Here is a 21,215-nt window from a genome sequence, read left to right as displayed (position 1 = left end):
TATAGCTTCAAGCAGTTGTCCAAATGGATCAGATGTTGAATACGCGATAAATATATATCTAATTTTTATTGCTTTTTTTAATATTATTTGTGTCATATTACCCGACTCAATTAATTGTGACAACTATTTTGTAAATTTACTTGCAAGTAAGTAATTTTGAAGACTTGAAATAAAATTAGTACCTACCACTGATATATCCACACGCCCCACTTTCTTCTTTTTAAACAAAGGCCTAATGTATGGTCATTTTGACTATAAATTTATCCTTACATTCCTCCTAAATACGGACTTAAACCCCCAAATGGAAAATTCTGAACAAACCCTTAGCCGTTCTTTATTGTTTTCTTTTTGGAATTAGGAAAAAAATTATTTATTGAAAATTATATTAAATGTTAGTCATTTTCAATTTACAGCTTGACGGAACTATCTCTTTCAGATCCTTAGCAACGCATTAAGTAGAATAATTTCAAATAATAAGAATAACAGATAAAATATACATGGAAAGTAAACCAGTCATTATATTAATGATGCATAAATGCAAGAAAATGCATTAAATTTTTATTCAAGTACAAAAAATGCATTCCAATATCAGTCTGGATTCATCTTAGCATCCCATTATCTCTTGACGTATTCAAATGCATTGGGTCAGAAGATTCAGTCAACCAAGAACCAGCACATGGATATATTAATTGATGCATTTGGGGGTGCATAAAAAAATTGATGCATTCTCTTTTTTGCGTGTAGGTCTCTTTCAAGAACTAATTTTTCGAAGTGTCTCTCGTTTCAATTAACCATACTTATATTGGAATTTTTTAAAGAGATCCGTTTAGAATTCCTCTAAAAGCGTTTAGAAAGAGTGAAGTGTCGTAAATATTTCCAGATTTTTACTAGCAGTTTTGTAGACAAGTAAGCAACATACTCGAGGCTGTTTCATAACATATTTCAACAATAGAAAAAAGTTTGATTCTTGTTACATGATGTTGCATGATACATTTCCGACATATGTACTCTGCTTTTTAAAGAAGTTGTAAATTTCAAATCATTAATCAGTTTTATACCGATTTGATGTTCAATTACTTTGCACAATTAAACTGATAGCGGATACATTTGGATAAATATCCAATATTAAAATAGATATAGCTATGCTTAGGCAGCTTCAAATCATAAACACCAAGCATTCTGAGACATAATTAGCAAGGCCTGGTTTGTTATGTAGCCAAAACATGCGAAATAATACGCCGATAAAACGAATCAATGAAATACGCCAAAATATGCAAGTATATTAAAAATATGATATATATTAATCGCACATTAAAAAAATATGCAACCGAGTTACAACCAAAAGTGGGCAACAAGACGATCTTTTTTGTGTTAATAGTAAATTGGCGTTGTTAAGCTTTTAGCACCATCTATGATTTCTTGTCAAACCACACCAAGTGGTGTTCTGTTACACCATTTAGGGTGTTACATCACTTTTGGTGCCAATACAGTCACATTTCGGACATTTATTTCCTATATGTGCTATTTTTTTTTTAGTTTCCGAAAGTTAAATGTAATTTAATTAGATTAATGTATTAACATATATTTTAAAAAAGTTATATTGAAAGTAAAGTGTCATGAAACTGGAAAATTGGTGAAATAACTGACAATAGTTTCGTGTACATTTCAGTAGGGTGGTGTGGGGGATATTTTGACGGCAAGCATAAAACTAGTATAAAAACTAGAGAAATGGTGCAGATACCGCATTGTATGTGAAAAACAGAAAATATGTAACACCTTAAAATATGTAACATGAAAGACAATTGAAATCACACATGTTAAACAATTGGACATAGATTGAACAATGCATAAGATTTTTAGCTCATGTAATTTGCTTTCTCTGTAGGTATTTGTATGTGAATGTGTGTGCGTGTCCACATATAGAAACTGTATTGCTTTTATTTTTAATTTTACGCTTCAGTTATATTTTCATTGTATTAGTAAAAAATAATGACCATTGTAATTAATGGTTAATACACGGTATGACTCCTCGTATGCAAACTGTATTACTGTAATTTAATTTTTATTACTTTATTTTTCATTTTTTAATTGTAAAGAAAAACAATTACCAAGAAGACATTAATGCATTAACTTCGCCATGTGAACAAAGTCGTAAATAAATAAAAATAAATTAAATTCATTTATACAAGTTTTAACACCATAATTCGATAAAACAGGAAAGAAATCAAAATTCTTAAGCGGACTTCATCCCCCAACTGTCGAAAAAGGAGGGGGGGGAATTCCACATATCTAAAAGAAGAAGAAAACAAGTGAGCAACACATGGTCAACAGCACCAGCGCCTCAGGCCCTTCTGTCCATTTGTTAAAAGGACATTGGCTACAGGCTGGACGCCACTGACCATGTGTTGTAGTTTAATAGCGATACATTTTTTTCTCGCTTCAAAGATTGACCACAAGCGATGAAGCATAAAGGGAAATAATTTAGCGGAAGTTCTTAGCAGCAATTAGAACAAGGCAGTGTGCCGTCTTTTTAAAACTTTAATTATGCAATTTAATGCGCTCTTTACACACTCCATTCGGTCAGTGTTTTACACGCATGCGCAATTACATGTACGCAGATGATGAGGCCAAGGGTATTATCTAGACACCTGCTGATAGCCGGAGAAATTATAAATATTTTAGAACAAGTATTCAGGCATTGTCACGGCACAAATCTTATGATCTCGATGCTTCCTAGATGTGGAACAAAAGCAATAATTATACAATGCACAAGTTTAGTGATGAAACACGTCTTATACTTGTACAATTAGTAAATCAAATTACGTTCCGTACAAAACATTTCGGGAAAATTATTGTCCGTAATTCTATTTGACGTTAGTATGAGAAAAAACTATTAAGTTCAGTACAAGAATAAAATTCATTGTAAACAAGGTCACATATTTCGTAGGATGTAGTTACTTTCTCATTGGTTAATTCCTAATATGGTATGTGTGTGTGGCATATGTTGAGTTTAAGATGTGGAATATCTCGCGCTTCTGTAATGTTCGAATTGAAAAAAAAATGTGCTGAAATCCCTAGTTCCTGTTTGGGATTAAATATTGAAATTACAAATCCAATAATAATAATAATAATAACTCACATTTTCTTATGTCTCCGGGCTTCGGGCATCACAGAGCCTAACTAACCTAGAATATACGCTTGTGATTTACATATAAGGCCCCACAACCTCACTTGGTTGTAGAAGTGATTTTCTAATATGGACTATATTCCTCCGCGCAACATTCGTACGAAAGAGTTGCCATCGGAATCAACCAATAGACTCTCTCGAAAGTCACGTGGTTTTGTTTACATTGAGTGCATTCTTAAAGCCCAAAGGTACTATTTTGTATCATGTCAACGGCGTAGTTAATAAATACGGCTTCAGTCACAATTTCCGTAATGTCCTCAACAGGAAAATATATTATTTAACGCAAATCAGTCCTTAAAACTTAAAAATACTTCCTTTGGTATGTAAATATTCCTAAGATACAATCTCGGTGGCACAAAGAAACACGTATTTGTCTTTAAAACGAGCAACAGCTTTATACATTCAAAGTTGAATAATTATTTGATTTAATGGCCAGTCTTTTAAATTAAATAAACAAAAATGTTACTTAAAAACGTTCGTTCGTTCGGGAAGACGCACGTTAAGTCTCAAACAGCTACTTCCGTTGTTTTCATATAAGTCACACCGACACTGAGTCAATTAGAGAAAATATAATAAGCAGGGTAAAAAAAGCTAAAAATACTATCAATATTCCCATATTCTCAGAAGACAGACTTTGTAAATTATTATTATTATTATTTGCAAATACAGGCCATGAAAGCTATGAATCCAACTAAGTTATAAGTGATCTTAAAACATCTAAGTTATTAATTAATACATGACTGGATTAAACGTAATTAATTATTGCGCCGGAGTGACCTTCCTAAAGAACACACTACTTGTAACAACATGAATAGCAATGCAATATATTCTAATATATGACCGAAAATGTATGATGGCACACACGAACATTAAAAAACACATACTGTAGTCGTTATTTTTAAAAAAAAATATAATGAAAATTTCTGTAAGTGTCGAAATATATGTAAAAAGTTAGAACTAAATTTAAAATTTTTTAACTCCCGATTATAAGTATATTTTTATATTGGGCATGTAACGATTCTAAATAGTGATGAATCAACATGCACATATCATGTCAGTAATGTTTTCAATTTAAAAGAAAACTGTCTGCTGTAAAAATTACATCATTTTGACTTGTTTTTCCCAAACAGTCTAGAATTGTTGCACGAAAACTGCATCAACTTCGCTTTGATACAATTCGAGTTTTGTGTGATTGCCATTAATGCATTATAAGGAAAACCAAGCTTTTTTCACAAAAGAGAGGAAAGTCATGTCATCTTTCAAAAATTTCAGTGCGTCCGCAGAATACATTTGATTCCCAGCGGAAACGAGATGACTGTATTCAGCAAAACCAGACATGCCATGTTTCGTCTGGCTAATCACGCCTAACCACGTAACGTCCGTCATCCTTACCTTCTCCTCGTGGCACAACCGTAAAAGAATATCAACTACTTGCCCCACAATGGGAGCGTTCCGGTTATTATGAACGCATCACATCTGACAATTTCAAATTATTCGTGGCTTGCGTCACGTCAAAATTTGTACGGCAGCGAATTACAAGCGAGAGTTGTAAAGTTCAAGAACCAACGAAACGTCCACGAGCAAGCGGCAAGAGCAACTGATGCAAGTCGACTGCAAGACACGCCCCAGACAATGTCGGCAGTCTTAACCACTCAAACAATGTGCGGATTCGAACCGTGAATGTGGATGTCACTCATATTCCTTATGCAGAACAAGGGGTAACCGGCAATTAGTGAGCAAGATGCGAGGAAGATGGCGGACATGCACATGTGCACGAGTTGGTAAAGCTGGAATTGTAATACTTGAGGTTACTTCCGTGTAAGAAAAGGAGCGTTGAGTTCGGTGTCCAAAGATTTCACATGTAAAGAGGAACGATGAAATATTAAAATGTCAGTAATGTATAGGCCTACACACAATGTTGATTTTTGCGAGATGTGTCAATAAACAAATAAATGAGCCATTCCATGTGAAAGTGGACAACCAAGGTTAATTTATTTGTATTAATACAAACATTAATCCAATGGCTTTTAAACAACATATAGTTTCAAACCAATTATAGTTTACAGTAGAAGTGGGAATTTATGTGTGGTGTTTCCACTAAATTTATCTTCATTATGATTTAGTATTAAACCATAAGAAAACTAAATTAATTCTAATTTCGTTCTAACCGTCTCATTTCTTGTTTCTACATTATAAGTTCTGAAGTATCCTGCTTCATTTCTGAAAGAGCCTTAGTTTGAAGAATCTATTGATGATAATTTTTATAGATTTTGCATTGTTCCAGGTTCCTTAATGTGTATGATGTCACACCAGTCACAAAATTTGTCACATGCAAAAAATGTTCATAAAAAAAGTATGTAGTAATATTTTTTTAAACTAAAAGCATCTAAATGTTGAGTAAATTTGCTTTGTGAAAATACAATAAAATGGTTTCAGTAAACCCATATATTTCACAGACTGAGAAAGGTCCTAAAGTTATGTCTCGGAAGTGTCATTCTCGTCACAATTACAAAAAACTTATTTTCTGTAGCTGAGATGAGGGAGGAATATTCTGAAATTAAATAACTTTCATCAAGGAAAATAAAACTACATGAACTGATGAGAGTTACATGTTTGAAGGTGCTAAGAAATTATTTAAAAAATGAATGTAAATTTGTCCGAATGTCACACACGTCACAATGGAATTTCCCAAATACAGCTTTGGACTTTTTTAGAGTGCGATGCATAACTATTACAAGGCAAATTGCCCATCACAAATTGTATTCCCCTTATTTTACTCAATGGAACAAAAAGCCGAACGAGTTGCTAACAACCTCTGTGCAATTATAAGTGGAAATCCAGTCTTTCGAAACATGTAGGATGCAAGATAAAAATTAATGAAAACAGTCGTGGACAATTTGCCGAGAAATAATTGTCCATTTCACTGTACATACCGTTCTTAGGGTGGCACAAAGGACCAGTACAATTTTAACTTGCATATACAGTGTAATATGATATACAATTTTGAGTGCGTTTGAAATTTTGACACTCAAAAGTTATTATGTAGGCTTAAAGTAGGGAAATAAAAGTAGTATAATAATCTTCAAGCAACCCTATTCTGGTCGCAACTATTGGCGTGAGCTAGAAACGAATCAATTTCTTTATAGCTGAGCTTCAGAAGCACTTGTACATTTAAAATTAATTAACACATTTTCGTCTACATGTCGACAACGTTGACACTACCTTGCAACGATAAATTTGAACAAATCACAGTTCCGCTTTGAGATAGTGACTTATATTAAAACATATAATAAATTATTCCGTAAAAAAAATAGAAAAAACAAGAAAGGAAAATTTCGTAGCTTTACTAACTATATTTTAGCAAACGCTCTCAAGCAACGCTTACAAAGTATCTTCAATGATATTATTTAGGAACAATAGATTAACGTTTGATAATATTCAACGATTGTATTACAATGCGACATACTCTAAGCATGTGTTTCGATATTTTACGTCTCATATAGTGTTCTCTGCGCTAATTGCGACAATGAGATGGAATACCTTTGAGAACAAATGCAAATAAAAATCTAAGCCATCTAATGTAACTTTCCAGCTCGCAGTACACTTACACTTCAGAGAAGTACCAAGCGTACCCGAAAAAAAAAGTAGCACGAATTATTTAAAACATATCAGTTTCAGATAACAATTAGATTACGCTAAAATTAAACTTGCTGTGGAGTGTGTTAGATTAACATTGAAACAGTTATTCCAATTCGACTGCTGTTAAAAGCAACGATTTTTCCGTGCAAAACTAAACGGAACCTTTTCTATCACCTTTTCAAGTGATAAAATTCTGGAAACAGAAATGCAGAAAGACTTCATCCTATGGATTGTTTTGAGTTCAACAAACCAAAGCACAATTGTTTAAATCCACAATTTACGAACAATCTTTTACATGATTCGGGAAATTCAGTGAAAATGAAGAAAATGATAATAACAATATTCATATCAATATTCTGAATTCACTCATGGGTGCAAAATTGTCGGGAAAAAGTCAATGCCCAACTTGTATAATTATTATCCCCCTGTCGGTAATCTTACAAAGAATTAGCACACTAATAACTGTTTGCCATCTTGGCTGTGTGTTACTTTTTCAGAAAGTTACCTACTTTCGCCTGGAAATTTCCGTAATTATGGCACATGCGCTATAACCTTATAATTTCATTCTTGAATGAGCAGGAATAACCTTTCACACTGGCATTGATTGTTGTGCAATTAACGCTCGAAGACCTAGCGAGCGAGAGAAAGATCTGGCAACACACTTCGTTCAAAGGTTCCATACGAGCACATTAGAGACATTTCTTGCGAATTAAAATAGCGCTGTTATAATGTTTATGGTTAACATCAAGCAGAAGAAAAATAAAATTATTAATTCGATTTGGGAACACGACAAAATGCTGAGAATCGTCCGAAACATAAATATGCGAAAAGGAAGAAAATGCTAAAACGAAAAAAGTACGTAAATATTTCAAACAAAACGCGTGGACTGAAAAATGCACGGAAAATATTAGAACGCACTACTAAAAACAAAAATATTAACAAAACAAAAAAATAACAGCATGAGACAAATGTTACCCCAAAAATCCTAAAACGTAACTACCACGGGCAGGTATTGATAAATGGAAATAACACTGCATGGACAAAAACTACAAGATCTTCGTATGTAGATTACATTTTCTACAATCGGATCTTTTTTTAAATTTTCTAATTTTACTTAATCATTTTTCCACATGACACTTCTTTTCTTGTCAAATATTTTTACTCTTTCGTTTTTGTTACTGCATTGACTTTTCAGGAATAACTGACAGGTTCGGTGATTTTCGGTTTTCACACGATATTTCAAGGTGGTCATTTCGTATGACCTCTTGTCTATTCTCCACTTTGATACCCCGTTAAAAATACACTGAAACTATAGTTTGGGTTTGACATACACGTGCGAATAGTTTACCTCTCAATAAAATGAACTGAGAACTGCCAGAATTGTTCAACATCTGACAAAAATAAAATTCATAAATCGAAAATACAGATATCTGCTTTTTAAAAAATTCTGACTATTTTTATCAAGATTCTCTGACCATTGTGCCAAAACAAATTTCCTGATTATTTTTCAGGTATTTCGATAAATTTTGAAGTCGAATTGTAGCATTATAATTCGCTTTAGCTTGATTAACAATACTTTCTCAGAGTAAAAAGAGAGTAGTAGTTTTTCGAAGTATTTCTTTCGGCCATATTAAACGCTACTCAGTATTCATTTACATGTAGTAAATTAGTATTTAGAAATATGTAAAAAAACTCACGGCATACACAATTATGTTTAATATTCTGTGAATTTGCCAAGATTTTTTATGAAACTTCCTGATTTTTTCAAAACTTCCTTAGATATAGGTAGGTTCCCTGACAGGTGTTTCGGGATTCTCAGATCAATGCGAACTATGTTCGAAAAATATCTAAATAAATAAATATCAATATACTACACATTACACTGATTCAACATTCAAATCTTAAAATGCATTTGGTTGATGATTTCTTGATATATCGGATAATATCGACATGTAACGCGATGTCTTGATACTTCGGTATGTGTGAGTCGATAAGGCACCCCCCTACTTCCTGATGTCGTGGCTGAAGAGTGTGCGTTGAGTCGAGCACGTGTTCGCCTGACGCTCGGGAGATGGCGTGGGTGCGTGAGGTGGACACATGGGCAAGGATCCGAAACCCCCGCATCCCCCCCTTGGGAGTAGGCTTCATGACGTAATAGATTCCCCTCGCTCCACACAGGGACACGCAACAACAGTCAATGGTGGATTTGGTGGTCTACGGGATGGGATTTCTGTCTGCGGGGGTGGGGGAGGGAACTAACTCACTGACCACTGGTCAATCAATCACTCGCCGAGCCAACCCTTTTGCTGCGAGGGTGCCGAAACAGGTGCGGTATTCTGAAAGGCACCTCATACCAAGGAATAAATGGTCATAAAAGTAGCAGAAATATTAAGTTCCAGTGGGAAATATTTAACAAGAGTATTAATTTAACGTAATAATTTCTTTTATCAACAAGTGTGTGGATTTTAACTATATAGCCCCGTTTTTCGTGAAATTCACACTATACTCGTGGTTCCAGTTCACGATCCCAACATTCGTAGCGCGTTTCCATAAACACACATGCTAACTTCGTCAACAAAATGATCAGTAATTGTTACCGGTAATTTTACGCCATTCGTAAAAGCAAGATAAATTCCAAATTTCAATTATTGGACAGTAAAAAAAAGTATTTCACTCATAATTAATAACGTCATTCCACACATCTAGTTACCTTCTTATAAGTGTCAATCCATTTCCTACAAAAATGTTGAAACAAATCTCATTTGCAAATAATTAAATAAAACCAGGAAAATTTTATTCACACTCAAAATGTCACGTTACACGAAATCACTTTCTCTTTCCTTTCTGCTTCATGAAAATATTTTTTTAAAAAATGTTCGACGTTGAATTGTCCCACGTATAATTAACTTGAACAAACTGTGTGATAAAGTATCTTTCTACACTGAACTGTTCAACGCAGTAAAAGTGAATACTTATTCCTTCACATTCCATAATACACAGTCATACTTTCTTTCATATAGGCACAAAATGTATGACGTATAAAATAAACAGCAATTATCCTTGGCATCTTTTTATCATTGACGATTTTGTAGAGTGAAGTACAAGCATGTTAATATCATAACGGTGAGTGTGTCGCGACATCGCTATTAATAACTGCAAATGTTGAGATCACACACGTGTATACATCCATAATTATTCTGGACTAGTTACGCCAGGTAAATTACGAAGCAAATTCTGCTGCATATAGTTTTCTACTCCCTTTCTAACGTATAGAATGTCAGCAGAAAGAATAGTAAGTTCTGATAAACAATTATATTCATAGACGAACATAACACCGACTCAAACAACACGGTGGAATCAAAGAAAACATGTTAATACCGAACTACAGATATCAGGTGGAATTATGCATTTAAAAAAAACAACGATCCTTGTACACTGACGAAATCTACACAAGTCAGACAAAAGGATTTACGGTGTACAATTCAAAGTAATCAGCCTACTTTATACATAGTACTGTGATGAAGCAAACGGTACAAAAACTAGCATCACCACTCAATCGAGCGAAAATAAATTATTATGCTCGTTCTGGGGTCCTTCCTTGGATCTCGATAACGAAGCACGATAATTTTACGTTTGAAGTTAAGAAATCGAAGGTGGAAATATCCCTGTTTACGTTTAAAAAATTCCCACTCGTTTAACACAATGGGAATTCTGTTCTTGCACAATCAGGCAGCCACTCCATCTACTGAAGAGCGTGACAGCTTTTAGCATGCAAATCCCTATTTCGGCGCCTATCAAGACACACGCATATCGTTCACCTGGGAGAGAAAAATTGCCAGGAAGCACAAGAAAATGGCGACGCAAAGAATTCACGAGTTTCCATAAGCGAGCGACGCGTGGAATGCCATTTCGTTAGTCTTGTTTTAATATTCACACGTTCCACAAACATTTATTGTTGATCGTTCCAATCTAGCTGTTAATAAACTGTGACGAATTTGAAGTATTAGTAACAACAATGGTCATGTCTGTAAGACGCATTCTGATTTAAGAAACCCAAGCTTACATTTAAAACGTGTATCAACTGACAGAAGATTCTGTTCAGTTTGTTACATGAAACATGCAGCACTGCTAAAAACTATCGGATTCATCTGTAATATTTGGAAATATAATATGCCGGAGTAGTTAAAAATTACAAGACTACAGTGTACGGAAAAGTTTAGTGTTTACGTACATTGCATTCATGTATACAATGCACATTAAAATGATACAACTGTCGAAGTTACTAGCGGATGAAAATATTGTCTTTCAGTGAAGCTATAATGTGCAAGGGCTTACGATGTGAAATTCGGTTAACGATATAATGGGATATGTATAATGTAATCCAATATGTTGATGAACTTAATCAATAAAGTAATATTATTAATACCTAGTTTCGTTGTTTGGGTTACATATGAAGGCGAGCTATGTCATTAATTCAGGTATTTATATGAAGCGAATCTACAATTTACTGTGTTCTCAGTACAGCTCTACGGTACATAAAAGAAAGATTTGGATCGTACAGTGAAAAAAAGTCTCATTAAAGAAAACACAAGAACCTGTGAAAGCATGTTTGTCGAACCGGCAACGGGTGAAGTAACGGTTTCATTTCTAACAATTCGAGTAAATTTCATAAATGAAGTGTACGTACAGAAACGCTTTTTTACTGCACTTTTAGAACTCCTGTAACAAATCTTGTGCAAGGGTAACACAGCAGAGCATGCGTTTGCGCCAAGACTAAACAACATTTGCACGAAACGAAAAATTCATTCCAGAAGAAACGGACTCTTCGAGCGAAATTAATTGCTGCTTTGTTGAGTCAACACATTAATGCATGCCAGGCCAGTTTCCCCCTTTCTACTCTCAAACAGGTCGGATTTAATTTGGATTCCTTGTCCTTCGACAAATGGATAATTGAAAGTTTCAGTGAGGATTTCGTGATTGTGTGCTGGATATCTTGTTGTCAGGATCCCCTGTTCAAGGACAGTGAAAGACAGAAAAAAGGACTGGAAAGGGTCCTTCCCCCCCCCCCCCCCCAAGGGTTACTTGGGAAGGGGAACACTGTCGGATTGTATGGGGACAAGCAGTTTCGGAAACCGTGGTCTACAAGCTCAGGTAAACTCCTGATAAATATAGAGATAAGGGTCATCCCCAGAGTCGACTCAAGGCTTTGCCTTCCTTTTTTCTTCTTCTTTCTTTCCCATTCTCCCCTTCCCCTATAGTTCTTCCACAGGCCATCTTGCATGGTTGTCGGAAAGTTGGAACAAAACTAGTGAAGGGGAGGACACAAAACCTTGACTACCACAACCTACTGGTTCTCGCCAACTACAGCTTTGTGACCGAAATTCCTAACCCAACCAGGAACGCGGTGTTTCCAAAAACAGCACATCGTGCAGCAAAACGTTTTGCAAAATCAGTCAAAGCGTAAATTTACTGCGCTAAAAAGAATGCCCAACCACAGCTATGCTACCGAACGCCATATTTATTCGACAATGTTCTTTGAGATATTCACGATTTATTTTCCAGTTAAATCGGTTTAAAAAAAAAAAAAAAACATGCCGGTGCACGAAATAATGAAGAAAACGTGAATCAATATCCATTTTAAGGCATTACTAATACCATATAACATTTAACGAAGCTAAAGTTAATGAGTGATAATATGCAATTTCCCGAAACATATGTCATTACACAGTTCTGAATTAGTTCGTAGACTACGATAGTTAATCATGTTAAAATGCAACTATACTGAACAAAATATACACGATGTCACATATATCTATTCCTATACGGCGCGAATATGATCAATGTTCATTACCGCCACGTATTGACGTGAAAACTAAACTTCCAAATGAGCCGTTATTATTGTATTTCTTCCATAAAACTTTACTACAACACACTGGAAGATTTGTGTACGAGGACAACAGAGAATGACAACACTAACCCGTAAAAATATGTAATGAAAATCAAGCAGCAAACATGGAAGTGCATGCAAACTTTCCTTCCTTCAGCACCGGGAGAGATCAACTTTCAAGTTATCGGGGAGGTAATCGGTTACCTGCCGCCATATCTTGTGCTCGGCCACGGACATAAACGACAACACGAAAATGCATATTTTTACAGAAATGTACCTCACTTGCACAACGCTTAACTATAAATTCAGGACGTGAGAAATATTAAGAGAAGAATTTTGAACACGTTGCCAAGCGTACATATTATCAACTCACCGTATGTTAATTTTTCTGCTCGTGTTTCTAATTATAAGTACTGAAATGTCGGACCTTACCTTATTGTGCACTAATAATAATGAATTGTGCGGAACATCCTTTAGATGCAAATATATTCCGTGTCAAAAACAGGCGATCTTCACTTTTCACACTTCCGTAGTTGTAATAAAACTCATATAGGGGGCGCTTTTCATTAGCAAGTATAAACATGTCCTTTCGTGATTACGTAAGTGGCACTATTTTTTAAGGAAATGTAAAAAACAAAGGCACAATTTCAGCATACATTACTGAGGTACGTGGGGGTACGTAACTTCATTCTGCACACACACACACACATACACAGACATACACACTCACGCTCACACATGCTACCTCTCTCTCTTTTTCTCTCGCTCGCTTCCGAGATACATGCACACACACTGACACATACACACACACACACACACTAGTGTAAGTACAGCGCGCTGGACGACCAATTCACACACACACGCGCGTCACTACAATGTGATGGCGTCCCGTGCCAACTTTTCCCCCTCCTCCTCCACACTGTCACTTCTCACACGCAGAAAAAAACGGTAAGGGAAAAAAAAAGAAAACACTACATTCACCACACACAAGGAGGGAGGAAAAAAAAAAACACTGAGGTATTCCAAGAACGAAACTTGCTCCACCACTATGTACCTGGTTGTGTATAGTCCATCACGTTCCGACACAGCCTTCCCTGTAGCGTGTCTCACTCCTTACTACCATGCCGCTGCATAAACTTTGCAATCAATTCGTCTGGCAGGCCGGGAAGCGGCAACTGAGCACTCTCCTAGCTCCGTCTCAACTGAGCTGATACTCTACAAAGAGACGCGCGACCCAGGCATCGTATCTGCCTATGCTCGCTCGCTTCCCCTCATATTAATAATTAATGCTATCAAGTCCCTCTCCTCCTCAGCTTTGTCTAGAACTTAATCTTGCTCCCTCCCCTACTTTACCCCCTCCCCCTTCGCGCTTCCCGGAGTTCCTCCATTCTCGATTCAGAAATGTAGGGGAGGGTTATGACGTCAGGTGGATAAATAGCCAACGCGAAGACTTGGCGCGTTTTAACGGAGGGGAGGGAGCGAAGAGGGGAGGGGGGCAGTCATGAAGGTGTTAAAGGAAGGATGTGCAGCTAGCGAAAAGACGAGACATGTCCGTGCAAAGATTTCAGCCCTGCTTAGACCACACGCGCACTTTTTTCGCGGCTGGAGAAAAGAACACGATCACAAGACTTACCGTTGGACATTCAAATCGCATCCTCTTCACTCAACACTCTGCACCAAACTGACTGAGACTTCCTCGTGGCATTGCGAAAGCGGGAACTGGCCAGTAATTAAAGACATTGAATACAATAGCTGCGAGTCCCCAGGAGGGAGGGGGGAAGCAAGGACAGAAGTGGCAGTGGTTCCAGAGAGGGGAAGTTAGGGGTACGTCAGAATCACTAGGATCCTTCTCTGAATTGATAGCCCCCTTGTAAACCCCTTTAGTTCGCTTTCAGCACAAGATTTCCAGGACGTGGCCATGATGCATGGAGCAACCGCCCCCCTTCACCTCGCGTTTCTCCATCCTTGACGCCACTCCTGGTAATTATGGGTAATTAAGGAAAAAGGTGGGAGGGCGTGGGAGGGGAAGAAGGAATACCCCAGGCCATGGTCCGTGTACACAAGCCTGACCCTACGTGGCGGGAAAGAACAGGTGCGTCCATGTATGCTTGGAAACGGGGGGAAAAAAGTTGGACGGGCACGTGTTCGAATCCTTGATTTGTTTACCACTCATGCATTTGTATTTTTATTTCACGCTGCTTTTATTCCCTTAAGCTAATCGCGACGAGGAAGACGCCAGGACTCGATCCCAGCAGAAACATTTTGATTGATTGGGTTGATTACTTGTTAATACTCTACGTTAATCGCCACGATGAGTTTTCCTTTTGAGTCCACATTACGCACAGAAAGGCTAATCGGGACTGAACCTACAGTTTAAAGTAGGATCCGAACCACTATGTGCGTCCTCTGGCTATCGAACCCGGGACCCCTCGATTAATCGCGACGATGAAGATGTGTGATGATACAATGAAACTGATGGGACACACACAAGAACTTCCATGCCCAGGTCGGGATTCGAATCAGGGACACCTGGCGGAAATTTTTAGAAGGAGGCACAAGACAAAATTTTCATCAGAGAAAGCAGAATGTACCTTTTCCGATGAGAAATTTCTGTAGAGAGATGGCGTTGTTTGTAAAAAAAATCATTGATAAATAGTAAGTATACAATAATAGCTATTATTATTATTATGAGTTATTAATAATAAACTTGGAGCAATTTCTAATATTATTTGTCCGCTGTAGAAACAAAGTCAATTTACATAAATGTACGTGAATTTTGAGAATTTCTATTGGTTATTGGAATGGCAGCTGTGCAGAATTCTTCCGCGTATGAAGCCATAGCACACAACATAGTTGCCATATTGAAATTGTAGGACCTTGTACGCGTATTATGACCTGTAGAACGACGACCAATATGTTCATGGGTAAATCAACACCAAACATACGTGAGTAACTATTTTGAAGAAGTAATGTGGTTTTGTTCAGATTAACATCGTTCTAGCAATGAATTGAGAATAGAGATTTCAAATGAGTGTTTTTACTTTTACTTCAAATTCCAAACCATTAATATACAGGCACATAGATATTTTCAACGTTACAGTTTCTTAAAACTCGAAATTTGTGAATTGATGAGAAATTTTAGGAAATCAACTTCCAAGACTTCATTATGAATGTAAAATTTGAAATCCACGGAGGGGGAAATTCCCCCCCCCCTCGTCTGCCCCTGCCTGCGGACGCCCTTGTTTGTTAATCCAGCACTCAAGAAAATAAGAGACTGACTGCCTCCCCTCACCTGTCAGGAATACGCAAAAAATTATTTCCGGCCACGAAATGTCATTTAATTAGGCGACAAACAAATTCTTTCAGAAATCGTGCTCATCTCTTTATAGATCAAATAGACGAAAAACAAATTATTATTCACTAGAACCAAATACATTTGGAAATAGTGCACTTTTCTTTATAGTTTAAATGGGCGAGAAGCAATGATTATTCATCAGAACCAAAATCTTTTGCTAGGCTACTAGGGCACTTTATTTATAGTTTAAATGGGTGTGCACTTTTGTTCATAATTTAAATAGGCGACAAACAGATGACGCAGTGGTAGCGTCGTCGCTTTGTTAGCAAGGGGTCCCGGGTTCGATACCCGGTGGAGGCACATAGTGATTCGGATCCCACTTTAAACTGTAGGTCCATTCCCGATTAGCCTTACTGTGCATAAAGTGGACTTAAAACACCAACTCAATCAATTGATTATTCACCAAAACCAAAATAATTAGTACTTGTGCCAGTAATTCTGAACTGAATTTAAACTCGATGTGCACTTCTAACTAATCTTTGAGCGTGTATTGTGCACTTTACAGTCAGGTCCTGCTTAAAGAAATGTTCACTCAATATGTGCGTAAATAGCAGGTTCAAGATTCGTTGAGAGCCCTGAGGTAAATGCAAGTAGACTTCGTTTCTAAACGTACAAACGCCCCCTTCTTTCTTTGTCTCCAGTTTGAAGAACAGGTATGCGATTTCCAATTTTCTTGTCCCTGCTTATTTGGTCACGTGCTCTTCATTACATTTTTTTTACCCCATCAAAGAGCAAAACTGCAAAAAACAATCCACACCTATCAGTGTAGGACAAGTTGTGGTACGTTCCGAACTTTTTTCCCCCGCTTTCCAGAATGTCGGACGAATCTTTTGGCAGGATTCCACACCGTGGCAGCACAAACATACGTAACCTGCGGCAACACACGGAACAACAAACGGTTCTGACAAACCGCGAGGACCTCTTCCGCTATAGTTCCCGAGTTTGCCGCCCGAGGGCAGGCCTGCAGTGTTGGTGAATTTGTGAACCACGTGATACGGAGATAGCCGTGAGGACCATCGACATGGGCAACATGAATCACCACCTGGCGCGAAGTGCTACACCGGACAGTGTTGCCAGATGCTACCAGATTATCGTGACATTCACCCTGCCCTTCGAACATGAATGATTGCATCAGGTTGCGCAAATTAATGACGTCACTGCTCTGTAAAAGTCTTGCGGACACCATTTCTAATTGAAGGTTCTACATCTGGAGGCAGATTATAAATAAGCGTATTTGAGAAATCCTAAATAGAGAATGAATATATTTTATATCACGATGTCAACAATGAATAGAAAAATAACGTAATAAAACAAACAGAACAACAGCAGCGCCAATAAAACTAGTACCAGCTCCGTGCTAATACTTAGTACTATTAACTCTTCCCAGAAGGTGTCTATGAAGAAGTGACCTTTATGCTAAGAAAAACCTTGGAGCTTTTGTGAAAAAAGAAGCAGCATTTACTATTAATGTGTGATGCGGATATGGAAAAACGGCAAGAATTCACTAGTGAACGGATCTGAAGAGAAACAGATCTGAAACTAGACGCCAAAGAAAAAGAGAGACAAGAATTTCATGTTTGGGTCGATTTGTAAGAGCCTGCCATCTATGGTTGACCAAGTTTGTCTGCTCTCTTTATATTGCTCTCAGAAGCCCCGGAACGAAAACAAGAAAGATACTCAAGAAGGGGATAAACGCACGTTGTGAAGTGGGATTTGACGGTTCTTGTTGATACACTATTAGGTTAATCGCGACGATGAGGATTAATGATGAAAACTTGGATGAAAACAGAAACACACGACAACGGTTGTTTTAGAACTGCCTCATGGTCCGATGGGACAATCAGAAGTGCATCAGAGTTGAAATCACTCGTATTGTTGTTATACATAACCTTTCTGTTATGAGGCTGAATGAGAGCAGGAATAGAAATCTGAACCTTGGGTGACGAGACCATATGTCGACCACTTAATGCCTCCGAGGCCGGGAGTCAAAAGCGGTCCCGCATAACAAGGTCGCAGAGGTAAACACCACGAGCATAGGCGGAGTTCTGGAGGGGCCAGAGGGGGCCTGCCCCCCAACTTAAAAAAGACTAAAAAATAGCACATGATTAAGTTCAGTTACTACATTTTTGTTATGAAGCCACACCGCAAATCTTGACGTTTGGCATGATGCGGTAATTGCGCCGCAATAGCGGGACTTAGACGATTTGATTGATGTGTACAGTTTGAAGAAAGGAAAACGTAAAATGACTTTGTGTTGAGTCAACAGTTACTGCTGAGGCATCAAAAGAACTTTTCAATTTAATTTTTCTAAAATTTCTGAAGCTTACTTTTGTACCGTAACTTTTTTAAAGTAATACGAGTATTGTATCAAGAAAAAAATAATGAAATGCAAAATGCAATAATCGTACTGTTTTGCTTCTTTTAAAACTGACAACCAATATACTAATTAATATTTGTTTACTTAAGAGAGGAAATTTAACATTTTCAAATCTAAAAGGCCTAAAACTAGGTGTTTTTAAGTTGTTGTTTTTTTTTTTAAATTCCGGTGGAAGGTCTCCGGACCCCTTATAAGCTAGGGGATATTCAACAACCCTCAGGTACATCATATGCTTCTCCAAGACTCTGCCCCCCCCCCCCCAAAGCAAAAGCTCAAACTCCGCCCATGACCACGAGATCAGTGGAACGAAGCACCCGTGACCTGCGTTAAAGGAACCATCCCAGCATTCGCTCAGAGTGGCTTTGGAGGAAAGGATACCACTGATTTGCACAGAGATGCGAACCCGCGATCTTCAGAACACAAGTAACGTGAAATGGATTCAAAACTGTGTAACATTTTATGCAATTGGCAGGTTTTCTGACGTCATCTAACGTGATAAACTCTTTTCCATCGCCTATACCCTGTCCAAGCTAACTGTGGAGCAAGGCAGCGCATACCGTCAGAGAAGCGAAGCAATAGACGCTACCCGAAGGCAGTCACTTTCCTTCCTTCACGCAATCCTGTTCCCTCTAACGTGTTCATTGATGGAGCCATCTCGCGTGACTACTTGCGTCGTTCGTTTGCTCCAGGGATAACTAAAACAGAGTTTAGCAATAGGACTGGACTCTCGAACACAACCCACCGTTACTACACGACACCGAAAAGGACAAGAAGGGGGGGGGGGAGGAGAAAGAATGAAGAAGCCACAGCGGAAAAAGACATTGTCCGTATTTGGACGCAATAAAGTCCAGAGATAAATACCCACATTTCACCTTGGCTTAGCTAATGAGTCATAAGGCCCTTCGAAGCAATTAAGGAGGAAATACAGGGTCATAGCAGAACCGAGATAACATCGCGCTGGTTTCGGGATTCCAAGCACTCGAAGATAACGAAAAAACTCGACGAAACAGGTTTACAACAGAAGCCCGAATCTCATTCACAACGAAGAGACGGTTGCTGTTCACGATTGCTTGCTTATCGACAGTAATATGTCGAGAGCTATTCGTAGAATTCTTTCTGGGCAAGACTTGTGTGCACGGTTTCGGTGGCTACTTAAACGCTCTTTAGATTATAAACTCTCATAGTCGTGTGCACAACTCCTGATTTAGGTGGGAGCATAAACCTTGATAAAAGTCAGGGAATGAAAAGCTACAATACAACCCCTCTGTATTTCAGAGCCTAATTCACATATCAACATTTTTCCATACGAAATAATTGATTGGTTGATTTATCAATTGCCCCCTCCTCGATTTTCCATTTTGACCTCGCGCTATACTAAATCTTATCTACCAAGGGAAAGTAAATTGTCCATGCCCCACCTTGCTCCCACCCAATTTTGGAACCCAATCGCCGCCACTATGTATGAGCGATTAACTCTGCAGCGAGATGCATTTTAACACCACGCTAGTCCATTTACGTAAGAAATATTATCCCTCCCTTGTTGCTTGGAACTTTCATGGGTTAAAAAATGCTTCCTCTTTATTTTAAGAGTATAATATTGTTTAATAACGACGATTAATTCCTACTACAGTAAATTTCCAAGTGAAAATATTAAGGAGGCCAACTACCCCCTCCCCCTTCCCGATGCGCACACCTATGCTTTCTCTCTTACAAAAGAATAACATACAGCTGTTTTTTTTCTACATCTGTAATGCAAGTGTTGCAACAACATACATTGCATCGGAGTAATGAAGCCCAGTTGGATATACACAGAGAAAAAAGTGTTTGGAACAACTGATCCAAAAAAATAGTTACTTTCTGCTCGCTAAACATTTACTGAAATAGGCAACTCGGAAACTAATTTTTCTAGTGATCATGCACGTTGGTCCAAATTATAAAATTTAGTATAAGGACACCACTTCTTTAATCACTGCCCACGGGAACACAGAGTTCGAACAGCGATTGTACACAATATTGAAGTTATATTTCTTATGAACTCGTCGAGTTATTACTCCTTCATAAAGAGTTAAATTTAAACTCTAAAATGTAATTTGGAAAACTAAGCACGCGCTGTATTTTGCTAAGCGTTTTACGCATATATATCAATGGTCAAAGCGTATAAAATGATGATTAACTTAACGTTCTTTCACGATTTCTGAGTCAAAAGAAATTTGACTATATTGTGCTGCCATCTATTAACGAAAAACGGAAGCTTGTTATCCTTATTAATATTTTCGTTGCCAATTAAGAGCTGGCTTATGTATTAACAAATTTTCAATAGAATTTCATCCATTAGATTAAAATGAGTTGTGTTGATATAGGCAAGGGTTTAGCTCAATGCTAAGTATGAATAAGACCAAATATGTGATTACTGCCCTAAATTTGTGGTGTCTGATATTTTCCTTATTCAAATCTTGTGCAGTTTTGGCTTTATAATTATGAAAGCAGCCAAGACAGATGAATATTTGACTTTGCTGTCACTGGGATAGTCAAACATAGTTCTCACAACAGACGTAGACACATAAGCCATTTCAATGAAGAAAATAGACAAGGTGAGAACATAATAACATGAGACATATTTGCATTCTTTTTATGTGAAGTCGATTTTTCTGCCATGTTTCGCTCCTGGCGGCGATGAGGATAAATTGCTGAAGAAACAGACACCCAAAACAACCATGCCACACCATAGAACCTTCGGTGTCAAGAGTACTGGTTGAACACTGTAAAATTA

General features: G+C 37.5%; 1 protein-coding gene across 2 annotated transcripts in view; it reads right to left on the bottom strand.

Moving 5' to 3' along the window:
- Positions 1-13,895, bottom strand: part of zfh2 (Zn finger homeodomain 2) — a 150,466-nt gene extending 136,571 nt beyond the window's left edge. For both annotated transcript variants that reach the window (XM_083143611.1, XM_083143612.1), the window contains exon 1: positions 13,768-13,895. The gene's annotated coding sequence lies outside the window, so the exon portion shown is untranslated. The remainder of the gene's footprint in view (positions 1-13,767) is intronic.
- Positions 13,896-21,215: the final 7,320 nt, after the last annotated feature.

This window comes from Lepisma saccharinum, chromosome 22, assembly GCF_977018435.1.
Source record: "Lepisma saccharinum chromosome 22, izLepSacc3.1, whole genome shotgun sequence".
Classification (NCBI taxonomy): Eukaryota; Metazoa; Arthropoda; class Insecta; order Zygentoma; family Lepismatidae; genus Lepisma; species Lepisma saccharinum.
The sequence above is the reverse complement of the archived record's forward strand: the minus strand, read 5'-3'. Positions and strand labels throughout refer to the sequence as shown.